The following is an 18,804-nucleotide window of genomic DNA, read 5'->3' on the forward strand; positions in this document are numbered from 1 at the left end:
TGTATGTTTAATGGTTTGTTTACTGCTTTTCTTCCCTTATTTTTATTAGGTTGTATATAAGGGAGGTTCCAAAAGAAGTAACAAGGTCTGAGGTGGGGGCTGTACCTCTTTCCTTTAAGGGCTGGAGCCAAAAGTTGCTCATGTAGGGAGAGACATTTTCTTCAGTGGTGCAGCCATTCATAAGTTGCCCATGTTTCTGAAAAAAAAAAAAAAAAAAAAAAAAAGCCCCTCACTAACATTCCTGTATGTAACCCTAATTAAACACATTGTTTCATTAAAAAAAAAAAAAAGTCCAACTACTCTCTGCTCTGAACCCAGTCACATGACAATATGCTGCTAGCTATATAGTACTCTGGGAAATGTGGTCTTTTCTCCTGGGTGTTTATGCAGTCAATTAAAATTAGAACTTTCACTGTGATAGCAAAAGGTCACCATGGATTTTGAAGAATTAGTAGTGATTTTGATTGGGAGGAACATTATTGAGCCTCTGCATTCAAGTCTTAAGATGAGAGAATGGGTTTGTGGAGAGATGGTGGTGGCTTAGTTAGATGATAGGGGAGAGATTTAGAGAAGAGGACAGGAACAGGATGTGAGCTGGTGGTAGACCAACAGGACCTTTCAAGACAGAGCCACACAGGTAGCTGTGCTGGGGCAGAGACGCTGTCCTCACTCCCAGAAGCAGGCACTGCCTTCTACCCCACCAAGTCTTAACCCGCTCAAGCTGGAAATCATGAAGGCAAATCGAATTCAAAGTCTTTCTCGTACCATCTGACTAGCCGAGGGAACTTGAGTGGCACGCAATCCAGTCTGTAACGTGGAATGAAGAATACAAATGCTAAGCATAGTTCCTGATCAAGGACTCAGAAGCTGCGGCTCCAGGACTGCCACGTCCCCTGCCATGCCAGACTGCTAGTCACCACTGTTTGGTGGCAGAATATGTGAATTGGGTTATCTTAAAAGATAATCACTCAACAGCTTCTAAAGGAGAGTTGGAACCTGCCGGGCCTCTACCCAATGCCCCATTCTTGGTGACACATCTGTGTTTCACCTTTCCCAGTCTCCCTGAACTGGGCAGGCTGATCATGGTTCATCTTCAGAGACCCAGTGCAAATGTCATTGCTTTTTATGAGACGTTCTGACCCCCTGTCCAAGAAAGCTAGAAGGAAGGGTCCCTTTCCTTTTTCCTCCCCCACGTTTACTGTTCTTGTTTCTGTTGCAGCTTGTCAGGAGCCAAGGAGGAGGCTGAACAGCATGGCTCATCTGTTCTGGTGGGATGTGTGGTACAGCTTTTCTTTATTTTTCCAAAGAACCCAGGCATCTGGGCTGGTAATTGAAGTGAGATTAATCTTGAGGTGGTTGCTGACCTCGGGCATCTTCTTGATTTCATTGTCCTCTTAGCTGGCCTCCTCTCTAAACAGGAGGACCCATGAAGAATTGTAAGACTATTCCTTCCAACATGTTCTGTTCCTTTGGGTCTACCATCTCCTGCATCCTTGTCGTTAACCCCTCCCTTGCTTCTGTCTAGTCCAGGAGGGTTGAGACAATGTAGTCAACACCCAGAGAGTCTCCTTGGGGTACAGTCAGACCTTTGGGACCAGACTTTGGGAGGCATTCTTGAGCCCCTCGGTGTCTTGGTAAATGTGCTAGCAGTTGTATGGAAGACCCAAACGATGCAGATGGATTAAGGAATGGTTAATGTGGGTCTGTGGCACACTCACTGCCTTGATTGTGAGCTCGGCCAGCACCTGCCCCATCGACTGCCCTGCCCAACACAAACTATCAGACTCTGCACTGAGAAGTCACGTGCCCAGAGGCATCCTTCTTCATGGCAGGCTGGTGTACAAACACATCTTTCCTGGTGGGATTCCTGTGGGTGAAACCATATTCATTTCTTTCGTCTCATGACTTTGTTGTCTGATGGATCCTGGTGCAGCAGCTGCAGCCCCTCCTGGGGTCTGATGGAGACCTAGTCTCCAGGGAGAGGACAAACTTTCTCATTTTGTATTTCATGGAGCCCAGAGAATTAGAGGGCCTCTTACCAAGACAGCCTTTTATCTAAAGGTATGGCTGATAATTAAACCAAGCCAAAAAAAAAATTGCAATGTAAAATTTGAAACCATGTTATGGTAACGTTCATGTTCAGTCATGTATTGTCCTGTCTTCAACCTTAATCCATGCTGACTGAACTACCGGGGACTTGGCATAGTTTACTGAGCCTCTCCAAGCATAAGCCCATATCTTCATGCAATGGTTTCTATAAAAGCCACACTTATTATAATACCACCTCTGATAAGAATCAAACATCTTTAGCACTGGAGAGCTGCCATGTATGTAGCGGCAAATAAAACTTTTCCTCAAAATTCTAATTTTCTGTGGACATCTCAGATGTCATTGGCAACAAAGCCTCTCAGCTGTCGTCCTGGTTGTCACCTGCTCACTTTGCTCGTTTCTTACTCATCTATACTTTGGGGCCATGAGTTAAAAAATTCAGTACAGCCTGTAAAAATGTTTTAATATCAGAGCAAGAATGTCGTCCTTGGAAATCCCCCAAAATGGTCTCACAGCCACTAGCCATATGAGTACTCGGTGATGAGAATTCTGGGTGAGCTGATAGAAAGGGAGGGGAGATTTGTTTAGAGCCCCAGCGCTTCTCCGGGCCTCAGCTGTGTCTCCTGTAAAAGGAGACGACAATGTCTTCCACACATAACTATTAGGAGACAAAAGCCATGCTTCTGGGTGTAAGTCTCTGGGTACATTAAAGGACCTTGACAGTTCTTTTCAGGCTTAGGGATATTCCCTGAGGGATAGAAAAGCTTACATGTCCAGTCATATTGCCGTGATAAAAGACCACCTACTCTGCTCACAAAACTCAACCTAGAAGAGGGTGTACACCCCCACAGTGCCCCCACAAGCTGCCTTCAGCTCTCTTCGCTCTGTTACCTTACAGAGCTCCAAAGAGCCTCTGTTCTGTCCAGCTGCCCCCACTGCTTTAGCCAATGCAATTCTCCTCCACTCCCCAAACTCAGCCACAGAAGAGGTGCCATTCCAGGGCTGGACAAAGGGCTTCCGACACTGACATCCCACTCCACAAAAGGAAAATGTGAAGAACTGGACCCCCATAAAATGAAGCTTTTTCTCAATGAGAGGCCCTGTAAGGATCCTACAGATCAGGTGAAAATATATGAAGGTCACATGATATTCTCATCTAGAATATATGAAGAATCCTTACACGCGATGGATGAAAAGCTATAGGAAATGCAAAACAGAAAGCTAGCAAAAACACGTGGGGCATAGGATGCATCTGCATTGTTTCTTATACTGTGTGTGAGTCCATATCTGCAAATTAAAAGTCCATCTTAAATATGTCAGTGTGTTGACAATATCATATCCCTGACGCTAACTTCCAAGATACTTTCTTTGCACCAAGAATAAATCCAAATGACTAATTATGCCTTTTAAATCCTGCAGATCAGGCCTCTGTTTTGGATTTCATTTCTTACCACTCTTTTTTCCACTTCTTTCTTAGAACTTTCTTTGTGATTCTTCGGATATCCCAGCGTTTTCCTACCACCAGGGCCTTTGGATTTGAATTTTCCCCACTGGGACCTTTTTTCTCACACTTTCACACTATCTCCTTGTCCTCTTTAGCCTTCCTTGTGTTCCCCACAGAGCAGATCTGCAGAGGCGTGGAAGGAAAGATTTGGGCTTGACTTTTCCTCCTGATATGATTCTGGCTCCTGTGAGTTTGAGCCAGGAACCTGGATAAATCAGCCCCAGTACTTTTTTAAATTCTCCTCATATCCAAGCAGTTGCCAAGTCTTGACTAATGGATTCATTTATAAATCCCGCCCCCAAAGAACTTGACCTTGAGTTCTCTTCCCTATGTGTTGTATTCTGCTCAGCTATTGAAATGCCCTCTTTAATTGGCTTTTTGCCGACTATCACCCCTATTCCCGCTGTAGTATTTCTACTACACAGATCCGATTCTATCAGCTCCTGTCCTGAACTTTTTAAATGATCCCACCGCATTTTCTAGATGGAGACCAAATTCCTCCACTTGGTCCTTGCCCATCTCTTACACCCAGTTGCTTGCCCCTCCCTTGTACGTCTCAGAAGTTCCAGCCATTATGCTAAAGTAAACCATTCTCAGCCATACTCTGTGGCTTTGCAGATGCTGGCCGACCTGTCTGAATGTCCTTCTCAGCTGCCTGGCATCTTTCAGGATTCATCTTAGCATCATTACTAGGAGAACATCCCTGACTGCCAGTCTGTGTAGTGCCTCCTCTCTGGACTTCAACAATCATTCATGTCAAGTTTATCAATACACACGGTTTAGCACACAGTAGTCAAATACTTAGCAAGTGAGTGACTTGGATTGGACACTAGTAAGCATGCGAAGCCTACACAGCCTTCTGGAAACTGAGATAGGCTATGGAATGGATAGTGATATTTCACTTGTCTTCTCTCTAGCTTTACTTTAAGATGTTTAGTTATTATCTTCTGCAGATAATCTGGCTTCAGTCCTGCCAGGGAAGATGGAACGGATTAAATGGCCTTAAAAATAAATCACCCATCTTCGAAGTTCTTCCAGCTCACTGTGGGACCTTGGCTGATGAAGGAAGTCTGAATTCAGAGATGTGTTTAAATCCCAGCTCTGCGACACACACAGTAATCCAATGACCTTGAGCTTTGACCTCAATGGGGAAAGGAATGGGACCTCCACAAAGGGTTGTTGTGAGGATTCCATAAAATCATGCAGGAAAAAAAAACTCTTAGAATGGGAAGCACCCACTGTGTGTTTGCATATCTCCATCTAGTGATTTGGGCACAGGTGGGAGGAAAACTAGGAAAGAGATACAAAGGATGGTGCAAAGAGGTGCTGGGCAAGCCAGGATGGATGGGGAAAGGAATCTGAAAATCCCATCACTCCTCCGACACGGAGCATGGAGCAGACAGAGTTGGGGAGAGCAGTGGGCTGCAGGAGCGGCATGCAGGAGCCTGCTGCTTTAACCAAGTAGGGCAGCTAAGGCCTCAGGACCCTAATAGGTTAATCCAGTCAATAGGTGGGTCTACAGCCAGCCAGTTGTTTTCCAGTTAAGGAAGTGAAGAGCTAGGCCATCCTGAGAAGTTCCTGTTTGAAGGTCCTTTTGGCTCTTTCCCCATAGCATTGCATTACAACCCCCAGTCGATGCTAAGTACAGGCTGTGATGAAGGCTAAGCCTGGGGGAGAAGGTTATGATTGAAACCTAAGCAGGTTAACCTGCTTATTATAACAAGCTCTGGATTCAGACTCCAGGTGGCCTAGTCCCACTCAGGCTGAGCCAGATTTGAACTGGATGATGCCGGCTGCTTCTTCACTCAACTTCCTGGCCTTCAATTTTCTCATCTGTAAAATGGAGATAAACTACCAACTTCAAAAAGCTTCCAAGCAGTACTAAAATGAAAACAAGAGTAGATTGTATAAACAAACCATCTAAACTTCCACTTCTCTTCTATCCAAATTGCTTAGTTTTCTCTTATTCTTAGTACAGATGACCTGATAGTTTTAATTTTATCCACTAAAATATGAATCTCATGAAAGCAGGGACTTTGCCAGCACCTTTCTAGCCATTGTATTCTTAGCACCTAGTACCTGCTGGTGTCATACAAAAGAATAAATTCGATTCGCTTATTTCTTCATTATAATACAAAAAGTTGAAGACAATTGGTGTGCCATCAGTTATCTCTTGCTGCGTAACAAATTACCCCAAGACTTAGTGCTTTGCAGCAGCAACTCCCAAACCTACTATACCAGGAGTTTAGGAAGTTGTGCTGTAGGAAAGTTCTGGCTAGGGCCTCTCATGAGGTGGTACCTTTGATTCCAACCGGCCAGGACTTGGCAGATGCTACAGGATCTATTTCTAAGGCATTCACTCAGATGACTGGCATTGCTACCAAGGTTGGCTGTTTCTATGTAGACCATTGGTAAGACTGCCTCGCCTCACTGATCTGGAATCTGGCTTCCCTTGGAGCAGGTAAGTCAGAAGGTCATGAACAAATCTCTCAATGTCTTTATGCTCTAGTCTCTAGTCACACAAGAGAATTTCCTGGCATCACATTTGTATTCTATTGGTCTCAAAGGTCAGTTTCAGTTCAGGAATAAGGAAACTCTTCAAGGGCATGAGTAGAGGTAGGTGAAGATCATTAGAGCCATGCTACAGAGACCAAGAAGCTAGTTTGTCTACCTGTGTGACACCAGGCAGACAGTTAAACTTCATGTACAGGCACAGGTTGAATCTTGAATATTGGGCTCTGTTTCAAGAAGGTGCCACTTCACTAGAAACAATGTAAGAGACAAATGCATTGAGAGTATCCTGTAGTAGAAGCTGGTCAAAAGAAAAAAAAGTAAAAAAACCGACCAGGGAACAGTTCCTGGGACTGGGAGATAAGTTTCCAAGGAGGAATTGAAAGTAAGCCACATAGGGATGCAGGGAAGGGATTCCAGGAAGAGGGGTTGTGGAGAATTCCAGCGGAAATCAGAGAAATGTGAGCCAGGGCAGCATGAACAGGAGGAGTGGTCATCACTGCGGGTCTGTCTAGCTCCAGTCCATGTATGTCAGATCTCCGTGAGTGTCTACATCACGACAATAAAAGACCTCAGTCAAGGGTGATAACTGTGTTGGAATGAGGTGTTGCTGAGTTCTGCCCTCTTCCCGTTATGTTCCAGCCAGCCTTTTCGGTGCTCCTATGCTGAGGACAACAGCAGTTTCTGGCTTGGTCAATTCCTAAGCTGCAAAGGGTCCAAGGGGGCATGACTCAACCATGTCTCAAACAGCTATGAGGGAGACAAGAGTGCGGTAGAGATCTTAAACAGGGCACAGAGCAGGGACTCTGAAGGTCAAAGGAGGCACTATTCCTCAACAGGGGGAGCATCTATATATTGTTAAGCGTAAGAAACGGAAGAGAACACTATGTTTCATTGTTCATAAAGAAACAAATCTTTGTAAACAACTGATTCGGGGTTTCTTCTCGACTCCTTTCCTGCATCCCTTATGGAACTCAGTGAGGCCAGTGCTGCCCTGGTTCAGCTGGAATGTCAGACAGTGGTAACTCATGCCCTGGTGGAAGGAGGTTGCGGCCTTAGGCCGTCATCTCTAAGCCACAGGCTAGTCAAGTGGAGGAAAGGAAACACAGGGCATAGAGTGTGTGCCGTGTCTGGCTGGAGACATCGGGGTTGACAGAGTCAGTAGGAGTGCTTTTCCCTGGGCATCCTCTGGGATTCTTTCTGAGGAAATGAACACACATCGCATACTCTTCCCTGGTACCTATTGCCCAGTGAGCCCAGTGAAGCAACCAGGAGTTGCCTCATTTTAACAGGAAGAACTGGGAAGCCAGAGGCAGTGGCAGACTTGCCCAAGCAATGAATTCAGGCTTTTCTCCCACTAAAGGATGGCCTGGAGCCCAAGCAGGGACTTGAGGGATGGAGTCTTACTAACAACCAAGGGCCAAACTTAAGGATTCAGAGCCTCTGTGGACTGCCTCTAGAATTAGAGCCAGCCAGTACTTTCCCTGCATTGTATCCCTACCCTACTCAGTCAACTTAAGAACCCAAAGGACAGCAGCTATCTCCTCTTCTAACCTTTCCTGCCTGTTCTCTCTGCTGTCCCAGGTCCCAAGGTTTTCTTACTGCAGAGTCATGCCTAAAGACAGTCAGGCATACTTCCCTATTCCAATAAGGTAAGATTAATGCCCAATCATCATCACCTATACCACTGAGGCAATGAGAACACCCTCTCCACGGAGGCAGCATAAGAATGAGCTCACAAACATTTCAAGAAAGCTAGTATTTATAAAGGAACGATGTTTGGTCCATGCCCTCATCTAGGGTGACAAAGTAAGGGAACAGGATAGCTCAAAGCCCACAGGAGGAAGAGGCCAGTTCTCCAAGAAGCAGGTGGGAGGTGGCCCACAAAGACTTGGTAGGAGGATATACTTTCAAGGAGCCTTGGGGCTGTATCTGTCAGGTGGAATGAGTGGGGAAAGAAAGGCCCCTTAGGGAAAGAAACAACTTGAACAAAGACAGAGCAGTGTGACCCCCTCCCTCTGCAGGTGGCTACAAAAAGAATCTCGGCATGTAATGTGGGAAGAAGATCTATAAACCTGGGCAGAGAGGGAAAGCGTAGGTCAGAGACCATGCAAAGGTATGGAGTTTTGCCCTGCAAGTCAAGATTGAAGAGAGTCATTGAAAGAAGCCTAAACCAAATGGCAATGTTGACACATCCTCATAGCGGTGGTGGGGTCCCAGGCAAGATACTTAACCTCTCTGTGCCTCTGTTTCCAAAGCTGTCATAGGGACAACAGAGCTTTTTCTTTTTTCCTTTTTTTTTTTGTAAATACGAGTTCCAGGGATCTTTTGAGCACAGTACAGTGACCAACGGTAGATGCCGTGTGAGCTACGGTCGTGTGAACCAGAAGCTGTTGTCGCAGAACATTGGAGGAAGAACCACCTAGTTTCTATGGTAAGAGCAGAATAGACGGGAACAAGGTTTGACCAGAGGCACTACACAGGAGGTGGCTGCCAGGGCCCAGCTGTCAGGTGACAGTGGCCTTGTGGAGGCCATGGGAAAGGACTACATAGGCTATGAATGGAGAAATCAGAGAGCCCTCCGAGTAGGAAGTGGGAGTGGTGGTGGGGGGGAGAGATGTGAATTCGCCTGCTGGATACTATGATAGAAACCATATCATGGGAGAGCATCTAGAGATGACATTGAAGTCCCAGAAAATCGTCTATAAAGAAGTAGGCCTTCCACAGCCAGGAAAACACAATGGGGGGTGGGGGTGGGGGGGGCGAAGCAGGGCCGTGAGGGCAGCTGGCAACTGAGACCAAAAGAGGAAAGAGTTCAGCCTCACCAAAATGTAGAGTGATTGGGTGGAGCTTTCTCCTCACAGCCAGAATAGGAAATAGAGAACTCTCAAATTCTTGGCTGGAGCTGCCATTACCAACAGTAGGCTTCTTAAAATTAAGCTCTTTCTCCACACCCTCAAAGCAGTTGAAAGCCAAAAGGAGAATAAGATCCCAACAATGAAGACAATTTTATAGCTATCTTCGTGTTTTGAACAAGACCTCTTTCACACTGGAGACTGAAAACTGAGTTGTTGCCTGCACCCCCTGGTTTTCAACCCCTCACCAATGACAGTTCAACATCATCAGGGCAGTGTGGCCTCCTCCAGCTCTGCTACACAACTTCCGGCCCTCCTCTGTCTTCTCTTCCTCACTTGTACCAGGTAGTCCTGGAATGAAGCAATTAAGGAGCCAGTTTTTCCCATCCAAGTAACTTTACTGTGCCTAGAGGGCAGCAGGGGAAGAACCCTGAATGGAGAGGCTCTGGTGCTGAACATCCCAAGTCTCCACCCAACAAAGGAAGGCCTTATCTGTAAGCTTTTAAGGACAGCGATAGTCTGCCTTTGGCTGGGCGAGCTGCTCAAAATGGTTGCTCACTGTTTGGCTTCGGTGCTGCCTTTCAAGGCATTGCTGTCTGAAATTGTGTGGGAAGGCCATGGGCTGAACTCTGATGTGTTATGACCCTTTTCTATGAAATAGATTCCTAGGAACAGTCCTCCTGATTAAAATCAACGGTCCTCCGGTGATCTTGCTTACACGAGCCTCTGGCACAACTGCCTTGTGACTTTCTTTCGCCTTGCATGACCGTTCTCATGTTCCATCCTCTATGCTGTCAAATTATTTCTTTTTATAGGCAGGGGGCGGGAGGCTGGCTGTCAAATGCATTGTAGGATGTGTGGTTACCCCTTGGGTCCCCACCCGCAAAATGCCATTAGCACCCCTCTCATTTAGTTGTGACCACCCCAAATGTCTCTAGACATTGCCAGACGTCTTCTGGAAGGGTGTGTGGGGAGGATGGACTCCGAGGGTTGGACACCTGTTTAGTTCAGCTCTTTATTCTCTTCTAATGTTTTGCAGAATCCTTGGTGTAGGGCTAGGTGTCCTGTTCAGGAAAGGGATAAGAATTCCCTTCTGTGTGGTGCTGGGCATTGAGAGTTGCCTGAGCTTGTTTCTGTATGGGAGTTCCCTCTACTCTTCTTTTCCTCTGGATCCCAGTCAAGTTGTAGAGCAAGCTCTGTCTGCACATCTAGATCTAGATCCAACCCTTCTATCTCAAACCCCATTGAAGTCAATGGATTTAAGAACAAAGGGATTTTTTTTTTCTAGATTAAGAAATGCTCTCCAGAGCCTTGAGCAGAAGATAAGGGAAATATCAACAGGTCTTGGGGATGTTTTGAGGACAGATGCTCAATCATTGCAAGGCAAGACCTTGGGTAGCATGGAAGTAGCAGAAACCTCCCAGGCTAAGATAACAGATACCTAAGTTGACAGAGTACTCATGAGAAAGAGTCTGGAAACCTAGACGTTGTCTAAGTCCTCAGGTCCTTGGCATAGACTGGAGGTCGTGGGGGAAACAATCTTCAAGATTGTCTGAGACACGGTTAAAACTTAAGAGTTTAGATCAAGTTGCTTTGTAGGTTTCTGGCATACCTGGATTTGTACCTGTGGCAAGTACAAAGTACTAAATCAATAGCAGCAAATATTCATTGAGTGCTTATGATGTAGTAGACACTGTTCTTTCGGGTTTTTTTTTTGATGAATCGCCTCCTCTGATCTTCACAAGATTCCTATAAGTAGGCCCCTGAGTTAAAAATAAGGACTTGAAGATAAACTCTCAAGGAGAGTTGCTCGAGGGCTCACCAGGCATTCAAGCGGTAGATTTAAAATAAGAATCACAAACACACAGCACCCATTCTGAGCCAAGCACTGTTTCAGGCTTTCCAAGCACTGATTCATTTAATTCTCACAACAACCTATTGAAGGAGGGCCTATCACCATGCCAGTTTTACAGAGAAATGAATACAGAGACAGAGAGGTCAGCAAATTCCAGGTTCCCCGGGTCACAGGTGGCAGGTTTGGACTTTGAACTTGGAAAGCTTGGTTAGGAAGTCTGTGTCATCTAGCCAGTAAACCAAACTTTTGAGACTCCAGGGCCCACTCTTACCCACATGCTCCTGCATGAATAACAGGGTGGCTGTATGCCGGCAGTCATAAAAGAGGATCTGGGCAGAACGCGAAGGAAGTGAGAACCAGAATGGCTTGTTCACACCCAGAAAGAGAATCAGACGAAGTTATGAGCCGTTGACGCAATGTTGTGTTTGCATCAAACACTGAGACCAAACCAGCTTGCCCGTCCGTGAAATCACAAGCTCTCTGTACAAGAGAAACACCAGCGCTGAGCCGAGGACTAGCTGAGGCTAGCCACTCTTGGTAACATGTCTTCAAGGAGCCTCCCCAGGTGGAGTGCGGTAAGAGGAGAAAGGGAAGGAAAAGAGAAGACTGTGCCATAAGGGGATCATGGGAACAGACAGTTGTCAGCTGTGGCAGAGTGCCGACATGTCTGTAGGACTCTGAGGGTCAGACCAGGGAGGAGTTCATAGCCAGGTGCCCTTGACAGTGGCCTTTAACGTTCCCCCATGCAGTGACTGGATTTCCTATAGATTTTGATTTAAGTCAGGGGCAATTTTTAATTTTTAGATAACCATAGAACTCTAATGTTGGACAACATACTGTAAGGTAATGGCAAATTAATATCACTTTATAGGGATGCTATTGACATTGGAATGAAATGAGAAAAGGCTCTTCTAACAACGTACCAAAAGTTGCATTTAAGAGTAAACTGACTTCTAGAGAAGCTGCACCCAGGAAGTGCCATCAACATGGCTGCCCAAACAAGACCTAAACAAAGACAACCCCAACAGACACACAAATATGGAAGAGGCAAGTCTCCTGAGACCTTGTCTCGTGAGACCAAGAACTACTGCCAGCTGAGCAATGTTGAGAGGAGAATAAATAGTCTTCCCAGGGAAGAGCCTCCACATTGATTATCCGATACCAAGTGGTCAGCCCTGAAATCATATACATACAAGTATAAATACAACTGACTAAGTTATATTTATGTATTTAGAAGTAAGAGGCCATGTAACTAAAAGTCAGCGAGGAGAGGTGGGGGGGAGAATGATATATTTTCATTTCAAAACTTAAAATAAATTTAAATTGACCTGAGTTATACAGGATTCATTTTAAAATGCTAAGAAAGGATAGCAGCTTACAACAGTGGTTTAAAACAATTGTGGCAAAGTGTTGGTGACTCTTGAAGTCAGATGATGGCCCGCATTGTGGTTTTCTGCTTTAATTCCTGTTTGAAAATTTTCATAACAAAAATTATATTAATAGATTTTTTTACCCTTAGATAGTGTGGCTAAATTTGGAAGTTTCTTGATATCCCATTGATAGGATCCAGAGGCTCATACAAATCCAGGATCAGGGTCGAGCTCTAGGTGTCAACTCGTTTTCCACCTTGCCTCCCTCAAAGCATCCTTTTATCTCTTGTCAGTATGTTTTTTTAATTGACACATAAAAGCATAAAACCACACACACTTATGGGACAGCATGTGATGTTTCCATACCTCATGCAATGCTCAAATCAAGGTAAGTCTGTCTGCCTCCTCACTGATAAAAGTGATAAAAGCCGTCAAAAATCCCATCACGCTCTACTGCGCAATCACGTGCAGGGCATCTTTCAAGCACATACCGGCCAAGCCAAGGGGCGTTTCCAGAAGAACCTTCTTCCATCCCAAATAAAGTGCCTCACACCACTAACATCTTTGTCCCAAGTTACAGGGATGTCTCCTAGCCGCCCTCATCCTTAGAATTGCCAGTTTCATCAGAGGGAAGGTTTAGGGCAGCTGCCGACTGGCTGCAAGGGGTAGAGTCAGGTATAGGGTTTATTATGGTGTGTGTGTGTGTGTGATGTGTGCAGAAGCACATACACAGAGACCAAAAAAAACCCAGATCTCCTGGAACTAGAGTTACATATGCCATGTGGGTGCAGGGGTAGAGTCAGGTATAGGGTTTATTATGGTGTGTGTGTGTGTGTGTGTGTGTGTGTGTGTGTGTGATGTGTGCAGAAGCACATACACAGAGACCAAAAAAAACCCAGATCTCCTGGAACTAGAGTTACATATGCCATGTGGGTGCTGGGAATCAAGCCCATGCCCTCTGGAAGAGTGCTCTAAGCCATTAAGCCATTCTCTAGTCCACACCCCCACACACACACGCGCGCTCTAAAATTCAAAAATCTGAAAATCTGGCCTAGGCAATTTGGCCTTGATGTTTGTATAGGTCCTTCTCCCACAACTGGGGATGGACTCTCAGCACCTTCCTGAGCTAGGTGTATTTCAACCACTCTGACACATCAATCAACACAGCCATTCTCATGTGTACACAACAGGGATTCTGGTATTTGAACTTGCATAAGAAGGGGAGGGTTGTGGTAAGTTAAAAAATGCATACAGACACGTGAAGCTTCAAAAACTAATGCCCAGAGCGAATGAAAATGGCTCTCAAGAGACAGAACAGGGTGGGCTGAGGAGACTGAACGTGTGTTTGGTAGAAAAAGAAAAAAATAATAAGCAAACAGCCTGGTGGCACAGTGTGACTTAGGAACAGTGTAAATGTTTCGTATTAAGTCAGAAAATAAAGCCTCCTCTGAAACTTGGAAAACATGGGCTCAGATGAAACTGTCAACCCATCTGGTACCGGGTTGGTGTACCAAATTGAAGAAATGTCAAAGAACCCAAGACCTAGTGTGCTCCTTGACTGCTTATCAAGCAGTGGCAGACAAGCTCCACCCCCTTTGTCACCCACAGATGATGCCTGCAAACAACCGGGGGCATGTTTGTTTTGTCACAATTGGAAAGTTATTAGTGGCATCTAAGTGGGTACGATTATATAGGCTGCAATGCCCATCAACATCCCCACAATGATTAACCCAGATCACAATATATGAAGCTGAGAAATCGTGTCCTATGGGAGTACATGATAAAGACAAAGAGAGCTAAAGTTATCTGTTCAAGACCACAATATCAGTATTACTTCTAGCAGTAACTTAGATATTCTAGAATGTTAACGGGGCATTTATTTGTGTTTGATGCATGTATTTATATATTTTATGATGAGGCTAATAAAATGAAAAAATTCTAAAAAGTCCTGCGCCTGGTGCCTGATGCTGTCCATCCCCCTGTCCACAGGCTATTCTGTTCTCCAGTGCCCTCCTCCAGTGGGTTTCATAACATAGTGCCCTCCATAACATAGTGGTCTCTTGTATACTATGTTACAAGCATCTTTCATAATGGCTAGCCTCCAAGAGGCAGAACTTGGAAGAACCAAACTGATTGGTGGCATGATGTCACCCCCACTGGAATCCACCCCAAATGATCCCTGGGCCTGCCTAGCCTCAACAGGGCAGTGAAACAGGACCACCTCTTGATGGAGGGATGGCAAGGTTGCTAAGCAGTCCAGCAGAGGACTCCGAGGGGAGGAAGGTCTTGTAGTGGCCTCAGTTGCCCACAGAGAGGTGCTTAGATGATGTGTGTGTGTGGCAGGTGGGGGAGGTGGAAGATGCCAAACCAGTGGCAATAATACCTAATATACACTAAGCAAGGCTTTTGAGTCTAGGGATATTAAAGCATGGGATCCCTAACCACTCTGCCCTGTAACTTAGCTTTCCAACACGCATGGGTTCATCCAGTCTCCCAAAACCCCAGAGTCATTGCTCATTTCCAGATTTATTTTCACTTTCGCTCTCCCCAGGGATGGTGTGGTTGAGGGGGAAAGCTGTCTGGGGGCTGCAAGAATGAATTCCTGTAACCTATACCTCGTGCCCAGAGAGGCCAGTGCTTAGGAGACCCTGTCCTGGACAGAGTCCTTCGTGCAGGCTGTTGAGAAGGAAGCAGCAGCAGGGCCAAGACGCCCATCTCTCAGAACCCCTTCCCCACTTCCCTCAGCCTTTTTGGGAACCTGGCAATGAGAATAGAAAAACCGTGAGCTAAAAGCTCCGCAGAACCTAGGCAAAAAGGAGTCTCAAGAAAACAGTGGGATCCAGAGGCTGCAGATAAATGGGGCATGATTTCAAAGGGGCAAATGGAACGGGAGCGTCCCAACCTGGGGAGACATCAGTTGTGTAGATGGAGTGTAGCTTGTACCCAGAAAGTTCGAGAGGTGGGTGTGTTGAGATTTTGAGAGTGAAATCATGGGGCACCTGTGCTGGTGGTGCCTCCCTGAGCATGGCGGTCCTGTTCTCAGGTGGGATTTCTTTGATAGCTCTGTTTCTGGAAGCTTCACTGGGCCCAGCACCCTGTCTAAGGGGAGGAAGTGAGGGAAGGCTGGTTAACCTCCCCTCCTCCATGTTGCTTGGACAAGGTTAGGGAGTTTTTAGCCTCCACCCTCTCTGGTTCCCCTTCCCCCAGAAAGGTGAGGATTTCCACTGTATTTAGCTCCTTTCCTGCCAGGCACAGGGCCTCTAGTTCCTGAGTGTTGTTCCACACTCAGGATGGGGTGGGGGCACACTATCCAGATCTGAGGGAGGAGGCTGGCAGGAGGGGAACTTGTTTGGCATAGAGAAGGAGAAAGATAATTCATTCTGTTTGTTGGAGGCAGGAGGACTCCAGCCCAGCTAAGTTCAGGACCAGCCTCAAGCCTGAGCTGGACCATGAATACTCCTTGGGAACCAGGTGAGTCTCACCCCAGCCTGCTCTGAACTCAGTGAATTTTTGGCTCAGGGCACTTGGCAGGAAATGCCTGGGGCTGAGCAAATCTTATTGGGTGAAACCATGAAGTGTTCCTTGGTATTTCTCCCCCAGGTTTCCTAGGCCTTCTAGGCGCCAGTGTGTACTTGCCTGCAGGATCGTGTTGCTTCCTTTCTTGTCGGATAACACGTCTTGATTTCTTTTAGGAATTAAAAAAGAAAAAACTGCCCCCCCCTTTTTGCACTTTGTGTTCCTGTGAGCCTAGCTAACTATTACTGTGACTCTCTAGATGACGGTGGACTGGTATTCAGACAGTAGGGAGAGAAGGATGCTGTACCATGGTCAGATACACAGAACAGTGGACTGCAATGCTGATGCAGACTGGGCCAATCAGAAACTTCCCAAAGACTACGTGTAGCTGCTGATGGAGCTGCTATATCTTCCACAAGAGTCAGCAAAGGGTTCTCTAGGAGGAGGGATATGGGTGGCACCTGCCTGAGTTCTGAGCATGAACTCAAGAGGCAGCGCAGCCAAGAGAGAAAGACAGACTTGACGTCATGGGTCAAGTCTTTCCAGGAGCCTCTGAGCAGTTTTAGCAAAGACTCTCTTTCTTTGTCCTCTGGTCTTGTCCAGGTGCTGTCACCCAGAATCCTCTGCAGGACTAACAGTGACAAAGAAAATCAAGTCAAGGGTATTCCTGCCCACCCCAAGCCTCAAGGACTGAAGACAGTTATGCTTTCAACTGAGATGCAGGGACCAAGTGGCATGGGGAGGAGGTGGCTCAGGCACAAACCATGTTACACCAGATCTTGTCCATAGGTGTTTGCACATGAGATGGGCAGGAAGCAAATAGTTTAAGCCTCCTAGGGGTTCTACTGTCCAGGAAACCAACTGGGAGTCTGACCTGACTAATAAGCCCTTGACATTTAGAGAGCTGCATGCGCTCCACCCCTCTACTGGAAGGTAGAGGCTTTAAAAACAGCTGTGGTCACCAAAAAGGACATCTCCTGTATTGCATTCTTTCATCCTAAAAGACAGCCAAAGGAGGCTTCTCCTAAAGAGGATAAGCCAAAACTGCCGTGTGAGTTGACAAAGAGACTTGCCTGCTGACAGAGGAAAAAGTTTCCGGTTCTTACCCAGGAGAACTTAAAAGTCATTGCTATGGATCAGTGATGTATGGGCACTTCCTTCGGCCTCTGCTCTGAGCGGGAGTTTTTATTTATTCCTGCTTTCTGGTTCCTCTACTGCTGGTGCGCACTGGCAGAAGGAAGCCTGGGGGTGGCTGGGCGTTAGGAGTGTAAGCTTTTTTTTATTCTTGCCCTTGCCCTGACCTTGGCCCAATGGCTTGGTGAGCCCTTTGGCTGAGTCAGATGTGGGACTTGACTCCCTTACAGAAAGGGGATGCGTATCAGTGAGATTAGGTAGGCCCTCAGAATGAACAGTGGCAGACACTGTTAGATGTCTTCAAGGTTGCTTGTTTCTCCTTTTAGAATTAAAAAATAAAAAACACCTGGCTTTTGTCTGGGCATGGGGCAGCTTTTTACCAGCCTCCTTTGTTTTTAGGGGTGGCCAGGTTCCCAAACAAAAATGAGAAGTGATTGAAGCAACCCCAAGGTGGCTTTCACAAGAGGAAGAAGAAGCACCTCCTGTGAGGTTCAGGTGTGTTTGTCTACCATGTTGGATAGTACAATCAAAGACCATCCTAAAATAACCCAGCCATTTGGTCAGTATCAAGGCTTCTGAACCTATAAACTCAGCAGTCCTGAGTCCATATGCATGTGTATTTGCTTCTCTGAGGGGCTTTTGTCAATTCAGAAACACTGCTTGGGAGACCATAGAAAGCATCTATAAAAATGACTGCAATCCAGGGAAGCATAAACTCATTTCAAGGGGGGGGGAGGGCGGACCTGGATAGCACAAAGAAATGTAAATCTGTATTTGAAAATGCTGCAAGCAAAACAAGTGTCACACAGCTTTCCAGGAGGGCTGCAGAACGGGCAGAGGTCTAGACATTTCACCTTTTATCTTTCTCCTCTTCTCTCTGCAAAGCTCTTGACAGAATTAGCCACTTATCAGAAACACGGGGCTATGGATAAACCCATCCACACATTCACAGTATGACCCTCAACCCCACCCCATTCCTCCTCTGAGAATACCCGCCCCTCTGAAAATGCTATTTTAAGGGTTGAGGCAGCAACAGGCATAGATAGAATACATTCCTACCATGCCACCATCTGGTCTCGACACTCTGTCAGCATTGCAGGGAGAATGGATGCCAATGACCCATATACTTAATTTTTCAAATGTTGCCCATAGACGACCCGCCCCAGCCACATGCAAGCCACAGAGCGACATCAGCGAATCCCTCATGACACAGGAAGCGGGGTGGGAGTGGGGAACCCAAGTCCTACATCCTTGCTCTCAAGGGTTTCCCTTAAGCTTGTGGAGGCATTTGCTAACAAACATTTTGTAATCAAGTGGCAATCTGTATGTGTGTTGTCTGCCATTTGAGGTGTTTAGAGCCTACAAAAGACTGGCTTATTAGTGGCGTGATGTTAATTATCTGCTTATCTGAGAACTTGATTACAAATCTGTAATGAAGGTTTAAATGCCTGGGGAAATTGAATGTTATGGCTTTATGTCTTGGTGGATTATGTGTAGCTAGTACATAAGCAGAAAGGATCAGAGATTAATGGGCATGGGCTCGTGACGTCAGAGGGGAGCGAAGGTGAAGTCTTCTGCCTGGTCAGCCTCTTAGACACTAATGCCTCATCTAGCAAAGTGGTATAAGCAGCAGCTGACTGGTTCCTATGGGTCTTCGTTTCCTTGACCATCAAAGAAAAGAAGCTGGCTTTGTCTTTGCCAAGAGCTCATCCATCTTTAAGATACTGGGTTGATGTGACGTTTCAGGAAACCTTTGCTCACATTGCATCCCATATTTAGCGCTCTAGAATAACTAGCTACCCAGGCAAATGAAGTCCTGACTTCCAGAATCACTCAGACCTCCTGCTTTTCATTCTCATTGGGATGAGAGCCACCTCTGTATAAACAAGAGAGTCACCTTTATTTCATTCAAGGCACCTGTCTGATAAGTCTTCCACTTACATACAATTCAAACTCAACCTTGTGAAATTTTGTTTCCGGAGCCCAGCCCACTTAGCCTCTTGAACCAAG

This window comes from Arvicola amphibius, chromosome 9, assembly GCF_903992535.2.
Source record: "Arvicola amphibius chromosome 9, mArvAmp1.2, whole genome shotgun sequence".
Taxonomy (NCBI): domain Eukaryota; kingdom Metazoa; phylum Chordata; class Mammalia; order Rodentia; family Cricetidae; genus Arvicola; species Arvicola amphibius.